The 14,263-nt window shown below is 46.8% G+C and overlaps 1 long non-coding RNA gene across 1 annotated transcript; it reads left to right on the top strand.

Moving 5' to 3' along the window:
- The first annotated feature begins 2,311 nt into the window (after positions 1–2,311).
- On the top strand, positions 2,312–14,263 carry LOC138748569 (uncharacterized). The gene is made up of 3 exons (XR_011348164.1): positions 2,312–2,473; positions 11,008–11,140; positions 13,956–14,263. It is a non-coding gene; the product is annotated as an uncharacterized lncRNA (long non-coding RNA).

Below are 14,263 nucleotides of genomic sequence, written 5' to 3'. Positions count from 1 at the left end.
GGAGATGGTAGAACTGCACACAACCACTATAGACATTTAGTCAGGCACAAATGGGCAAGGCATGAATGGGCAATGCCCTAATGCAAGGAAATGGGATCAGTGTTGATGGCAAGAAGGTTAGCATAGGCTGTGCAACTCATAGACTCTATGACTAACTAGCAAATGGTGGGGCAGGGAGAAAATGGGGATGAGCAAAGAGGCAAAATTAGAAGAGCACTTATCTATTGGAGAACATTTGAAAATGTGACTGAGAACTTTAAACTGAAGATGTTGCTGACCTGAGTTCTTATCAGGCACTAGGAGAAAAAGGAAGTAATTGGAACCTGACGCATAGGTAGCAGGTCAGCCTTTCAACCCCTGATACAGGAGTATCAGGAGTACCAGGCTGAGGAATGGCTTCTTCCCACAGGCAGGGAGAATGCTGAACGACCAAGGGAACTGCTCACATTCACCCTCCGAGGCTCTCATATTTACAAAACAATATTCATTTATCTAATTGTATAGATGAAATACTTAACCTGTATATGTATTCTTTGTCTGTAAGTGTGTTATGTCTGGTCATGTGTCTGCGTGTTTTGCACCAAGGACCGGAAAATGCTGTTTCATTGGGTTATACTTGCAATCAGATGACAATAAACTTGACTTAACTTCAAAGGATCCTTCTACTCTAAGGAGTGAAACATGAAAGTCTGCCAACGCTGAGATTGTAGTAAAAACATACAAAAATGCAGGAGGAACTCGGCCGGTCTCTCAGCATCCATAGGAGATAAAGATATATTACCGGCGTTTTGGGCCTAAGCCCTTCTTCAAGGTATGAGCAAGCAGCAGGGAAGTGTCTCAATAAAGTCTGAGAGAAAAAAGGTGGAAGGGGAAGGAGACCAAAGGGTGTTAATTAGATAAGAGGAACGGTGAGAATCGATCTTGACTCTGTGAAAGGCGGCAGAAGGAAAAGGGAAGAGAGAGAGAGAGGAAAGGAGATGGGGAGGGGGTTAGCGGAAACTGGAGAAGACCTAAATGCCATCTAGTTGGAGGATGCACCTCATCTTCCGTCTGGCCACCCTCCAACTGGATGGCATTAGTTTTTCATTTCATTATTTTCTCCCATTTGCACAGAAGGGGTTGACTCATGGTATCCGATATTTTTGATCCAGGTCCCAGCATCTGCAGTCTGCTTTGTGTTATCTGATGGAAGGGTGGAAGGGTGGGGGGGGGGTGAGGTTGGGGGGGAAGTGCTATCATTGTTTGCTTTTTTAAGCATATTTATTTGTCACAGGATACTTTGGACAGTGAGAAAGGTCCATCTGCAAACAGATGAACAGGTTATCTTTAACATCTGTACAGCTGTGTAAGGGGCTGCGACCCCTGCTGAGTTCCTCGAGCATTTTGGTGCCCAACTACAACTTAAAGAGCACAGGATTACAAGAAAAGATCAATTCACACCAAGGAAGGGCAGCATGAGAGCATTGTCACGGGGTTCATTCTGGAATTGGAAGAAACTGCTTTTTTTCACCTGCTGGTAAAAGAATCTCAGGGTTGTATGTGATGTCTTGCTCGTACTCTGACAATAAATCTGAACTTTTGAACCTTGGTGCACACTTTCACACATTTGGGCTTTCTCCCCAATGGGAGGAGGGAGAAGAGAATGTTTCTAGGGCAAGTTGTTCTCAATCTTTTTCTCTCCACTCACATCCCACCTGAAGTAATCCCTCTGCCATTGATGCTCTGTAAGGGTTTGCTTCAGGTGGGATGTGGGTGGGAAGGGAAGGGTGAAAACCACTGCTCCAGACCCAATATTTTGCTTGAGAAAAATTGTCATTGGACCATTTCCTTTGGAGTTCTGAAACCGGGCACATCATGTGTCAATTAGGGACAATTAAAAAAGTGGTTTGCAAACTTTTTATTTCTACCCACATCCCATCTCAAGCAATCTCTTACTAATCACAGAGCACTGATGGCAGAGGAATCACTTCAACGTTTTGAAGTTCATGTTTTCTATCATCCGAGTGAACGTTTACAGCAGTCAAAATGGCAATTCTCCCTTATGTCTGAGTCGAAAAGTTGTGAAGAACCTTCTAAAAAAAACTGCAGATGCTGGATACTTAAAATAAAGGATTCTGGAACTAAACAGGTTGGGCTGCACCTGTGGAAAGAGAAGCAGAATTAACGCCAAAGGTTGTGGTTTCATCGTGGAGAGCTCAAGCACAAAATGTAGGTTTGGCATGACTATTGTGGCTTCACAAGAGAAACATCACTGAACCAGTTTAATATTTGAGGATTCACTCCAATAACTGCAGTTGCCATGGTAACAAAGCTTTGCTGGCCTTTGTTCTTTTCTCAGCTGTGGTTTGTAATGCGAAGGCGATTGTAGGGACTAATGAACAAACGGGCTGGATCCCAGGATGAAGCTTCTGCCTGCGAGAAATGACAAGGCCAGGCGTTGGGCCGAAGCCCACTGTCCGCGAGGGAGCTGGAGGTCAGGGCCCGGCAAAGGGTTGATGAGCTTTGTTACAGCAATAGGCAGCTAAACAAAGCAACAGGGTGTGTAAAAATGGAGCCCAAATACTGTTGAGGGGTGTGGTTAGTGGTGAACCACATAGAGGAACAATGCAAGAGGATAACATGAAGATAAAAATTAAATGTGCTTTTGAACAGACCACAAATGTGCTGGAGAAAATCAGCAGGTCACGCAGTATCTATAGGAAGTAAAAGGTAAGCAACGTTTCGGGCCTGAGCTCTTCGTCACTCAATTGTGCCACCTTCCCAGTGAAGGACTCAGGCCCAAAGCGTTGGTTACCTTTTATACCCTCTGGATGCAGCAAGACCTGTTGAGTTTCTCCAGCACTTGATGCTGGCATCTGCAGATTGTCCTGTCTAACTTCAGGAAGATGCAGGCTGAGACGCACCATCAAAGACTCCAAAGGCTGAGTGTGGAACGATAGCCTTTAATACACATTAGATTTCAGCTAGCCCAATTCCATGTGCTCGAATGAATGGAAGGTGGGCAGGGAGGTCAACCTTTATGGCCAGGTCACAGGGGGAGGGGTTACATGGGGTCGAGTCATCAGTGGGTGGGTCAGCCACTTATCCGCAGAGCAGCATCAGTATATACATATCACTACATTCACCCCTTCTTTAAAAGAACAAGACCCAGTCCTGGAGGTTCAGCCGGTCAGGTGGCTTCCTCTGACTCTGTGACCTGCACAGCTACTCCGGGGATGTACTGGTCATCTCTGTTGCTGGTCGGGTGTCTTGAGGCGGAGGGGGCAAGGCTGTCACCATAGCGGGTGGGGTATGGTTGTCTGTGGGGGCAGTCGTGGCAGTCAGCTCGTCAGGGCGAGGGTCCTGGGCATGTGGTGTGGGCACCTGGGGGGGGTCATCGATAGCCTGTAGCAAGTCCCTGTTGGGGCCGATCTGTGTGTATGTGGTGGTCGGGGGTGTGGGGTGAGTGGGTGTCTCTGGCACACGCCAGGTCCCGGACAGAGACTGTGTCCTCATGGCCATTGGGGTACTGGACGTAAGCGTATTGTATTGTGGATTTGCATGCAGGAGCTGCACCTCTTCCACCAACAGGTTGGGTCTTATGGCCTCTCACATGTTTCCTCAGCAGGACGGGTCCCAGAGATGAGAGCCAGGGCAGCAGAGCGGTTCCGGTCGCCGTCATCCTGGGGAAGGAAAACAGGCTTTCATGTGGGGTCATATTTGTAGCAGTGCATAGGAGGGATTGGATGACATGGAGTGCCTCTGGCAGGACTTCCTCCCAGTGAGACACTGCCTGGCCTTTCGACTTCAGGGCCAAGAGGATTGCCTTCCAAATGGTGGCATTTTATTGCTCCATTTGGCTGTTTCCCTTGGGGTTGTAGCTCGTAGTCTACTAGCGGCTATGCCTCTAGCCAACAGGTGCTGAACGAGGACCTCCGATCATTATGAACATAGTCTGGGTACCCGAAGAGGGTGAATATGCTGCAGAGTGCCCTGATAACTGTGGCAGAGGTCATGTTGGGACAGGGATGGCAAACAGGAATCTAGAGAACTCATCTATAATATTGAGGAAATAGACATTCCTATTGGTCTAGGGGAGGGGTCCCTTGAAATCGACACTCAGTCGTTTGAAGGGGTGTGTGGCCTTGATGAGGGGTGTCTTGTCAGGCCTGAAGAAATGTGGTTTACATTCTGTGTAGACCCAACAGTGTCTGGTCAGAGACTTGACGTCCTTGATGGAGTACAGGAGGTTCCGGGCTTCTATGAAGTGGAAAAACTTTGTGACTCCAGGGTGGCAGAGGTCATCATGTAGGGACTGGAGGCAGTTGAGATGCGTGCTGGCGCATGTCCCCTGGGATAGGGCATCAGGGGAATCATCGAGTTTGCCTGGCCGGTACAGGATATCGTAGTTATAGGTCGAGTGTTCGATTCTCCACCTCAGGATTTTATCATTTTTGATTTTACCCTGCAGGTTTGTGTTAAACATTAATCTTTTCCCGGCCAGGTAGTGACGCCAGTGGCGCATGGCCTCAACGATTGCCTGTCCCTCCTGAGGAGTGAGGAGTGCCGTGTTTCGGGGCCATGGAGGGTGCGGGAACAAAATGCTACTGGCCTACCCGCCTGGTTGAGAGTGGCGGCCAGCGCGAAGTCGGAGGCATCACTCTCCACCTGGAATGGGTTGGATTCGTCAGAGTCCAGATGAAGATCAGAAATGTTAAATTCTGTGCACTGTATGAAAATTGCCTGATACCAGTGAACTTGGAGAAGTGAAAAGTGAATGACTGGACAGTGAAACAAAGAACTTTCCTCAACACATACACATTACATAGATGTGTGCTTAAAATTAGAAGGGGGTTAAGTTAATAGTAATAAGTTAGATATTGACATCATTATGTATTGTAGCCATTGTCTTGGTGAATTTCTGTGGCCTGCTGGTTTTTGAGTCCTTAGGGGCTCGTAACAGAAGGAAAAGTTGATGGAGCGAAAATGGAATGAGTTGCAAAACAAGAGGGATAGATTCAAATGTAACAAATAAAGGGCTAAAGGTTTTGTATTCAAATACATGCACCTTAATAAATAAAGTGGATGACTTTGTAGTACAGATACAGATTGGCAGGTATGATGTGTGGCCGCCACAGAGTCGTGGCTAAAGGATGGACGTCATTGGGAGCTGAATGTCCAAGGTTACACAGTGTATCGAATGGTCAGCAGAAGGGGTGGTGTGGGCCTGATGGTAAGGAGCAACATTAACTCATTAGAAAGAGGTGACAGAGGATTGGGTATCGAATCATTGTGGGTTAAAATGGCAAGGGTAAAAAGGCACATCAGTTATATACAGACTTCCAAAAAGTAGCTGGGATGTGGACAACAATTTGTACCATATCAAAGAAGGTACAAAGGTATATAAAGAAGAAAAGAGAGATGAGAGTAGATATGGAACCACTAGAAAATGATGCTAGAGAAATAATAATGAAAGACAAGGAGATGGCAGTGGAATTAAATAAGTATTTTGCATCAACATGGAAGATGTCTAAGGGTATTAGGGAAGGGAAGTGAGTGCAGTTACTATTTCAAGTGAAAAAGCTGAATGGTCTAAGGGAGGATAAGTCTCCTGGACCAGATGGGTTGCACCCTCGGGTCCTGAAAGAGGTAGCGGTAGAGATTGTGGAGGCATTGGTAATGATCTTTCAGAAATTAGTAGACGATGGAATAGTCCTGGAGAACTGGAAATCGCAAATGTCACCTCACTATTCAAAAAGGGAGTGAGGCAGCAGAAAGGAAATTGTAGACCGGTTAGCCTGATGTCAGTGGTTGGGAAAATGTTGGAGACTGTCAAGGATGCGGTTACAAAGTACTTGGAGGCACATGACAGGATAGGCCAAAGCCAGCATGGTCTCCTGAAGGGAAAATCTTGCTTGACAAACCCAGTGGAATTCATTGAGGAAGTGACAAGCCGGCTGGATTCAGTAAATGTTGAGTATTTGGATTTTCAGAAAGCATTTGACAAGGGGTCACACATGAGGCTACTTAACAGCTTAAGAGCCTATGGTATAACAGGAAACATACTCACCAGGGCCGGCACTACCATTAGGCAAAATAGGCAGATGCATAGGGCACAGACCTCAGGCGGTGCAAGTGAGAGATTCCAACAGTTCTAGTACCTCTGTGCCAATAGTGTAGTCTGGTGGGGGGGGGGGGGGGGAACTATTTTTAAATTGTGCCCCACAATTCAGGTAGGCTGAGGAAAGGATTTGCAATCAGCATCGGGAGCTCTGGTCACCAGAGCCGGGAACTCCCGACGCTGAACCCTCCCCTCGGCCTAGACCATAGCTCCTAATGCCATACGGAGTTGAATGCCCCAAGATACACAGTGTATAGAATGGATAGGAAGGTAAACAGAAGAGGTGGTGTGGCTCTGTTGGTAAGGAGCAACATTAAATCATTAGAAAGAGGTGACAGAGGATCAGATATAGAATCATCGTGGGCTGAGTTAAGAGATCGCAAGGGTAAAAAGACACAGCAGTTATATACACACTTCCGAGCCCTGCCCTGTCCTCTTGGCCTACCTACCGCACATGCACACTGCAGTCTGGTGTGTGCGTGTGTGCAGTAGTCGGCCTAGAGGAGGGTTCGGAGTTGGCGACAGGTTCTCCAATGTGCACCTATAGGCCGACTGCCGAGGGGAGGGTTCAGAGTCGGGCATCGGGAGCAGAGTTGACAGGCCAGATGATCTAATCTCGCTCCAATTCCTTTTGTAAGCGGAAATGTGTATTTGGCTGTGAGATATACACATTTATCGTTCAATAATTCTAACAATGGGTTGAGCAATTTATTCACATTTCAACAAGAAAACTCAGTCGTTTCGTGACGAGCCCCTTTTTGGAGGATCATAATTCATGAGAAGAGGAACCAAGCAGATTTGAGACCAAGTTAGTTCAGAGTAATTCATTAAGGATCATTCAGGGCAGGTTTTTAATAGCAGAATAACTATCAATATTCTAGATGAGAAATAAAAATATATAAATTCTTAAAAGGAATCAACTCAGCAATTACTCTATACTATTTTTGTCATTAAAGATTTTTGTTTATCCTAGTTGTCAAAGTTTCATAAAACATGAGAACTTCAAAAGGCCGACTAACAAAAAGGCGTTCTTGAATTTCCGTGTGTAAAGCAATGGTGAAATTATCTAGTTACATTTTCCTCAGTGTTCTCTATCAATGAATTGCAAGTTCTCACAGTTGTTGTGTAATGTGGAGATTCTGTCCTTCCTGGCAGCTCTTAAAGAGATGTGTCATCTACTTGATTATTGCTCGAGTTGATGCCGCCTCACAGGGGTGCAATGACTAGAGTTTCTACCTCCCAGCTCCAGCCATCTGGCTTCTTCCCTGAACTCTGGCCCCGTCTGTGTGCAGTTTGCACCTTCTCCCAGTGACCCCGTGAGCTTCCTCAGGAGGCTTCAATTTCCTCTCGAATCTCAAATATGTAGGCAGGTAGATTATTGGTCATTGCTGTAGTGTGTACGTGAATTGTAGAATCTGGGGGGGGGGGGGGGGCGAGAGAAAATTTTTTTAAAAAGAGAATAGCAAGAAATCTCTTGGTGCCTGCCACATTGACCACCGCCAGTGGACTGATATCGTCTCCAACCGTGCATTTTGGCACCTCACAGTTCGACGGGCAGCAACCTCCTTTGAAAAGGACCGCAGAGCCCACCTCACTGACAAAAGACAAAGGAGGAAAAACCCAACACCCAACCCCAACCAACCAATTTTCCCTTGCAACCACTGCAACCATGCCTGCCTGTCCCGCGTCGGACTTGTCAGTCACCAACGAGCCTGCAGCAGACGTGGACATACCCCTCCATAAATCTTCATCTGCGAAGGCAAGCCAAAGAAGAAAAGAAGAGCATAGATTTGTAAAAATGGTTACGGGAAAGTCAGAGCAAACTTGATGAGCCAAAGGGGCATTTTCATACTGCATCATTCTTTTGGAATAAAATGGACATTGGAAGGTACAGAGACTTAAAGGTGTGTGAAGTAACAGATTTTAATGTTGTGTTGCCCTTGGCAGAGGGATACATTCTACCAAGCGCTCTTTAGTTCAAAATGATTTGCGTGCCAAAATATTTTCTTTTGCTGTTTCAGGTTTTGTGCTTTTCATTTTTCCCCCAAAATATCTGGTTTTGAAAATTGAAGTTGGCAATTTAGGGGTGGGGGGGAGGGGGTGGTGCAAGTAGTTGACCTTGCCTAGGGTGTAAAATAGTCTGGTACCGGCCCTGATAAAAGCGTTGGCAGATCGGCAGGAAGCAGAGTCAGAATACAGGAATCACATTCTGATTGGCTGCCAGTTGCTAGGGGTCCGTGTTGGGGCCCTTGTATATTAATGATTTGGATGGCTTTGTGGCCAAGTTTGTGAATGATGCGAAGGTCGGTGGAGGAGCAGGTAGTGCGGAAGAAATGGGGAGGCTGCAGAAGGACTTGGATTGGGATAATGGGCAAAGAGATGGCAAATGAAATACAATGTTGGTCATGCACTTGGGTAGAAAAAATAAATGGGCAGACTATTTTTTAAATAGGGAGAAAATTAAAAATACTCAGATGCAAAGGGGCCTGGGAGTCCTTGTGGAGGAGAGTATAAAGGTGAATTTTCATGTTGAGTCAGTAATGAAGAAGGCAAATGTGATGCTGCTGTCCATTTCAAGACAAATAGAATACAAGAGAGGAGATGTAATGCTTAAAGCTTCATAAGGCACTAGTGCAACCTCACTTGGAATATTGTGAGCAGTAAAACTCCTTACAGACAGTGCCGGATTCTAACCCCAGTCACTGGCGCTATAAGAACATTGCACCGACCACTATGCTAACCTTCTTTGGCTTGGCTTCGTGGACGAAGATTTATGGAGGGGGTAAATGTCCATGTCAACTGCAGGCTTGTTTGTGGCTGACAAGTCCGATGCGGGACAGGCAGACACGGTTGCAGCGGTTGCAGGGGAAAATTGGTGGGCTGGGGCTGGGTGTTGGGTTTTTTTCTTCTTTGTCTTTTGTCAGTGAGGTGGGCTCTGCGGTCTTCTTCAAAGGAGGTTGCTGCCCGCCGAACTGTGAGGCGCCAAGATGCATGGTTTGAGGCGATATCAGCCCACTGGCGGTGGTCAATGTGGCAGGCACCAAGAGATTTCTTTAGGCAGTCCTTGTACCTCTTCTTTGCTGCACCTCTGTCACAGTGGCCAGTGGAAAGCTCGCCATATAACACGATCTTGGGAAGGCAATGGTCCTCCATTCTGGAGACGTGACCCACCCAGCGCAGCTGGATCTTCAGCAGCGTGGACTCTGTCGGCCTCTGCCATCTCGAGTACTTCGACGTTAGGGATGAAGGTGCTCCAATGAATGTTGAGGATGGAGCGGAGACAACGCTGGTGGAAGCTTTCTAGGAGCCGTAGGTGATGCCGGTAGAGGACCCATGATTCGGAGCCGAACAGGAGTGTGGGTATGATAACGGCTCTGTATACGCTTATCTTTGTGAGGTTTTTCAGTTGGTTGTTTTTCCAGACTCTTTTGTGTAGTCTTCCAAAGGCGCTATTTGCCTTGGCGAGTCTGTTGTCTATCTCGTTGTCGATCCTTGCATCTGATGAAATGGTGCAGCCGAGATAGGTAACCTGGTTGGCTGTTTTGAGTTTTGTGTGCCCGATGGAGATGTGGGGGGGCTGGTAGTCATGGTGGGGAGCTGGCTGATGGAGGACCTCAGTTTTCTTCAGGCTGACTTCCAGGCCAAACATTTTGGCAGTTTCCGCAAAACAGGACGTCAAGCGCTGAAGAGCTGGCTCTGAATGGGCAACTAAAGCGGCATTGTCTGCAAAGAGTAGTTCACGGACAAGTTTCTCTTGTGTCTTGGTGTGAGCTTGCAGGCGCCTCAGATTGAAGAGACTGCCATCCGTGCGGTACCGGATGTAAACAGCGTCTTCATTGTTTAGGTCTTTCATGGCTTGGTTCAGCATAATGCTGAAGAAGATTGAAAAGAGGGTTGGTGCGAGAACACAGCCTTGCTTCACGCCATTGTTAATGGAGAAGGGTTCAGAGAGCTCATTGCTGTATCTGACCCGACCTTGTTGGTTTTCGTGCAGTTGGATAACCATGTTGAGGAACTAGAGCGCATCGGATGCCCCCCAAAGTTATGCTAACCTTACCACCCTTATTAATAATAATTTGGACAGGAACATGGATGGGAGGGCATGGAGGGCTATGGTCTGGGAGGATGTCAGTGGGATCGGCAGAATAATAGTTCGGCACAAACTAGATGGGCCAAAGGAACTGATTCTGTGCTGTACACTCCATGAGCATTCTTCAGAATAGTGCCCGTGCATCTGTAGCAGCTCATTTGTATACAGGAACCTCCTGAGGATCACCTTAACAGAACAATGTTGTCTGACAAGTAACTATTGTCCCCAGGTCGCATTGTCACAAATGTCTTTGCATGTAAACGTATTGTGTTCAGTTCTGGTCACCTCATTACTCAAAGGATCTTGATGCTTTCGAGAAGAGGCAGAGGAAACTTAAATTAAATTAAATGTAGACATACAGCATGGTAACAGGCCATTTCGGCCCACGAGTCCACGCCACCCAATTTACACCCAATTAACCTATACCCCCAGTATGTTTTGAATGGTGGGGGCCCCTGGAGTAAATCTACGCAGAAACGCAAACTCCTTTACAGATAGCCCAGGATTTGAACCCGGTCCCAATTGGTGTAAAGGCATTAGGCTAACCGCTACACTAACCATGCAGCAGGACGTTGCCCGGATTGCAGAATGTCTTGTGGAGCAAGGTTGACAGAGGTAGGGACGAAGAATGAGAGGTAACTTGATAAAGGTACAGTAAAACCTCTGGTATCCAGCACCTTGGGGGATTGGTAGATGTTGGATACGTGAATTTTCCGGTTGCTTGAGAATGCATGTTACCTGATTGGTGAACTAACGGCAAAGTATACCAATTTAAAACTTTTTTGACCTAATTATTTTCCACAATTTTATTTTCCAGTTGCTCGAGGCTGGTGGTGGCTTGAATTCCAGATAACTGTTACTAAGATTGTGAGGGGCGTAGAAATGGTGGAGAGCCAGCACTTTTTTTTTCTGGGATGGCATTTACAAATACCTGAGGACGTCTGTTTAAGGTGAGTGGAGCAAAGTTTAGGGGAGAAGTTAGAGGTAAGATTTTTACATAGAGGTTGGTGGGTGCCTGGGAAGCTTTGGTGGAGGCCAGTACAAAAGGGACTTTCAAAAGACTCTGGTAAGCACATGGATGTAAGAAAAATAGGTGATGGCTGTGAGGTGGGGATGAGATTGTTGTGGAGAAGATTCACAATATTGTGGGCCGATGTGATGTCAGCATGAGGTGATGGAGGCAGGAACCCGAGACATGTGATGAGCTATTAGATTTCAGTGACAGAATCCGACAGCCAAGAAGTGGAATTAGTTCTTTAAACTCAGTCCTCCTTATCTACTGAGGCACACACATCTACCTAGTCAATATTGTTTTTGGCATACAGCACGGTAACAGGCTCACGAGCCTTTGCCACCCAACTGCACCCAATTGATCGACAACCCCGAGACGTTTTGAAGGGCACCCGGAGGAAACTCACGCAGACACGGGGAGAGCATATAAACTCCTTACAGACAGCGCTGCAATAGATGTGCACTATCCATGACACTGCCACAAGGCATGGGAGCAAAAATAGGCCATTCAGCCCAATGGGTCTGCCCCGCCATTCAATTATGAGTTGATCCATTTTCCCATTCAGCCCCACTGCCTGGCCTTCTCCCCATAACCTTTGATGCCCTGGCTAAACAAGAACCTATCATTTGTGCCACCCTTATATACAGGAAGTATGCTGATGGCTGAGCACTCAACACCAACACAGAGCGTGAAATGGACTGCTTCTCACAAGCTGGCTACAACTTCAGTCTCACTATAAGGACCAAAAAGACTGAAGTTATGGACCAGCCTGCCCCAGGAGAGCCATACCAGGAGCCGCGCATCACGGTGAAGGGCCAGAACCTCCAGGCAGTCGACAGCTTCACCTACCTGGGCAGCATACTCTCTCGCGCAGTGAACATAGACGCTGAGGTCAACAACAGGATAGCCAAAGCCAGCGGCGCCTTTGGGAGACTCCATGAGAACGTCTTGGAGCAGAGAAGATTCAGCCTTACCACCAAGCTGAAGGTCTACCACGCAGTGGTCCTTACCACCCTCCTTTACGCCAGAGAGACCTGGACTGTCTACAGCAGACGTGCCAAACAGCTAAACCAATTTCACCTGAGCTGTCACCACAGACTCCACATCAGGTGGCAGGACAAAGTCCCCGAAACAGCAAACCCGGAATGTGCTGGGCTCTACAGCGTCTACACCCTCCTGCTGAAAGCCCAAGCCAGGTGGGCTGGTCATGTGGTCAGAATGGCAGACAGCCGAATGCCTAAGCATTTGGCTGTATGGAGAACTGTGTCAGGGCAAATGCTCAGACGGGGGGGGGGGGGGGGGGGGGGGGTGGGGGGGGGTGCAGAAGAAGTGTTACAAAGACTGCCTCAAAGCATCCCTGGTGGGAGACCCTTGCCCTCGACCGTCCAGCTTGGCACAGCAAGATCACCACAGGAGCCCGTGCAGCTGAAGTCAGATGCCTCATCAAGGCGCAACAAAAGCGTGCTGTGCGCAAGGCCCGAGCAGCATCCCCTGCCACGACAGCACCCACCCACTTGTGCCCCACATGTGGGCGAGCCTTCAGGGCCCAGATTGGCCTCACCACTCACCTCCGGACCCACAGCCACCAATCTCCAATTTGACTTTGAATCCATGATCATCTTCGACTATGAAGGACAAACAACATGTGGAAGCTATGGAGAGGATGCAGAGGAGATTTACCAGGATGATGTCTGGATTGGAGAATGTACCTTATGAGGCATGGTTAACAGAGTTAGGGCTTTTCTCCTTGGAGTGCAGAAGGATGAAAGATGACTTAATAGAGGTCAACAAGATTACGAGTCATAAACAAGGTGGACGGCCAGCACTATTTTCCCAGGATGACAGTAGCAAATACCAGAGGGCATCCATACAAGGTGAGGGGAGGAAAGTTTTGGAGAGGTGTAATGGGAAAATATTTTACACAGAGATTAGTGTGTTCTTGAAATGCATTGCCAGGGGTGGTGGTGGAGGCTGGTATAATAGAGGCATTTAAAAGTCATGGATACAAGAAAAATAGATGGTTATGGGTGTAAGGTTTTGTTTGCTGGTCAACACAGTAGGGCCTGTACTGTGCTGTTATGTTCTACCTATTAACATGGACACATGTTCAGAATTTAAATTGAAAAACATGTGATAATAATGATAAAGTAAATTAATATCAAATTACAAATATCAAGTAACAGTTAACAAATTAAATATGAACCCACCTTGTTAAAATGGAAAAAGGGAGAGAAAGAAAAAAAAAATCCATATATTGCTGAACTAAGAATCTCAACCCAGTGCTCGGTGCTCTGTGATGAGTAAGGGATTGCTTAAGGTGGGATGTGAGTGGGAAGGGAAAGCTGAGAATCACTGCTCAAGGCCCAATTGTTACTGAAATATTTGGCTTGAGAAAAATGGTCATTGGCCCATTTCCTTTGGAGTTCTGAAACTGTGCACATAACGAGTCAATGAGGTACACTTAAAACAGTGGTTTTCAAACTTTTTCTTTCCACTTCCATCCCACCTTAAGCAATCCCTTACTCATCACAGAGCACCGATGGCATAGGGATTACTTGAAGTGAGATGGGCGTGGGAAGAAAAGGTTGAGAACCACTGTCTATCCCCACCCTATGTGGACTCCTCAAATAACATTAATGACAATGGGGTCAAGAACAAAAATCTGTAAGTTTTGAAAGTAATTGAGAAAAGAACCCCCAAGTGAAAGAAAGTTAAAATCCATTGCTCTAATGAGATACCTATTTTTTTTCTAGAGACAGACATCTCATCGCATCCGACAGCCATTGAGTAGGAGTGGGAGGGCCAACATCATTCCTTCTCCGCAAAATGGCCCTTCTAGCGATGAGGGAAGCAAAAGCCATGGCATGGGATTGTGAAGGAATCTACATCAAATCCATTGGCCCCACTCACTCCAAAGATAGCAATGAAAGGGCTCGGGGTCAAGTTGATATTAAGAACTAACGATAAAGAACGAAATACCCCTCACTGGAAATTAAAGAGAGACGGGCATAACCAAAGCATATGATACAACATATCTTCCTCAGTACTTTGTTCACTGTTA

Source organism: Narcine bancroftii, chromosome 13, assembly GCF_036971445.1.
Source record: "Narcine bancroftii isolate sNarBan1 chromosome 13, sNarBan1.hap1, whole genome shotgun sequence".
In the NCBI taxonomy this organism is placed as follows: domain Eukaryota; kingdom Metazoa; phylum Chordata; class Chondrichthyes; order Torpediniformes; family Narcinidae; genus Narcine; species Narcine bancroftii.
The sequence above is the reverse complement of the archived record's forward strand: the minus strand, read 5'-3'. Positions and strand labels throughout refer to the sequence as shown.